Genomic DNA, 1,851 nt, shown 5'->3' with positions numbered 1-1,851 from the left:
TGCACCAACCCAGGAAGAATCTAGAACAACTCTCAGAGCCCCACAGCGGCGTGCAGCTTGTGACTCAGCCACAGACTGAAGGCTTCCTGCAAACTTCAGCTTGTTAACACCAAGATGGACCGGCTTGTCGTAAGTCGCTCCGGCCGTAAGTCGCTCCGGCCGTACGTCGCTCCGGCCGTACGTCGCTCCGGCATGAACAGCACGTTTGCAGCCACCGCGGAGCACACGAAGCCTTGCCGGGCCTCGTATCCCGTCTGCCGTCCTTGCCCAGCCCTGTGCCGCGGGGAGTCCTGCGGAGCGCCGGGAGCTGACGTGCCGCCCGCATCGGACCCACCCGCGGCAGAAGGCGCATCACGTGGGGCTGCTTCCTCCTCCACGGCAGACTTGCACGCACTCGTCTTGGCTTACCCGCAGGCTGCCGCCAGAGGAAAAGGAAGAAGCCTTTCTCCCACAATCCCTTTTGGGCTCCTCCTACAAAAAATATGTTGAATGTACCAAAGCAGAGTAAATGTAAATTTCCAAAACCTTGCTAAATGGTAAATCCCACAGATAAATACTGCCATGCTCAGAAGTTTCTCCACCGATAAAGGTACATACCTGAGTGCTTTTTTTTTTTTTTTTTTTTAATGTATTTATTACAGAGTCTACCGGGTCTCACTACGCAGATTGGACTCCTAGTGATCCTCCTGTCGTCAGCCTCCCAAGCGCTGGGATTACAGGCGTGCACGACCACACCCAGTCTCAATTGCCTTCTCAGCTCACCCCGGGGCCAGGGCCGCATGGCACGCCGAGGATCGAACCCCAGCACCTGTGCTCCGCCTAAGCAGGTGCTTTAATTCGTTGAGCTATCTGGCCAGTCCTCTCTGAGTGTTCATTATTAAAAGAATAACAGAATACAGAAAGCAACATTTTGCAGTGCTGCAAAGGCTACAAATGTTAAAATACAGTTAGAAAATACCAATTGTAGGATGTCTTTAACAAATTGTATAGGAATTAAGAAATCCCTGGCTTACAGAATCTTCTTGCTATAATTCGTGATGCACTAGGCATATAAAGGCCTGCTTACAAACAGATGAATCGTAATAAGCTATAAAAACAAACAAGTTTCTATATGTTCTCTAAAGCCTATATTTATACTATGAAATACTGATTTTTTTTTTTATTTTTTACTGTGGCATTCTGAAACACTTATTGAAAATGTGATACAACTAAATTAACTTCCTTTGGTTAATATGTTAATATTTGTAAATTTTAATCAAGTAGTAAAATGTGTTTCTTTTAAGCCTCAAATTCAGTGTCTCTAAGATGACACTCAAAAAAACTAAGCAATGGTTGTCATTACAGTAGTGAAAGGCTTTAAGACAACTACCAAGCACTCCTAGTTAATTTTATATTACTGTGTAAAATTTCCGCAAACTCAGCAATTCGAACCATGGAATATTAATTTCGTCCCATAGGTTTTGAGAGGAGGAATCCAGTAATGCTGTAGGTAGCTGGTCTTGATCTAGTTATCTCCTAGGCTTTAAGTAAACAGTCCACTAGAGTAGTGTCATTGCAAGGGTGATGAGGGTCGGAGGTTGTTCTTCCAAGAGAGTTCAGTCAGATGCTCAGTGGCAGAAGGGCTCAGGTGATCATTACACGGACCCTACCATAAGGCTGTGTTTCTGCCCAAGGACTTTTTTGCAAAAGCTCAATAGATCAGCATGCAAACCACAATATTTTTCATAATCCAGTCTCAGAATCAACATACTGCCGATCTGTCACACTTTACTGGTCACATAAATCAGTCCTAGTGCAAGGTGTGCGTTGACTGCACAGTGTTATGAACCAGGAAGTGAGGGTCACCAAGGG

Source organism: Octodon degus, unplaced genomic scaffold (assembly GCF_000260255.1).
Source record: "Octodon degus isolate 3935 unplaced genomic scaffold, OctDeg1.0 scaffold00118, whole genome shotgun sequence".
NCBI lineage: Eukaryota > Metazoa > Chordata > Mammalia > Rodentia > Octodontidae > Octodon > Octodon degus.
Note: the sequence above shows the minus strand (reverse complement) of the source record.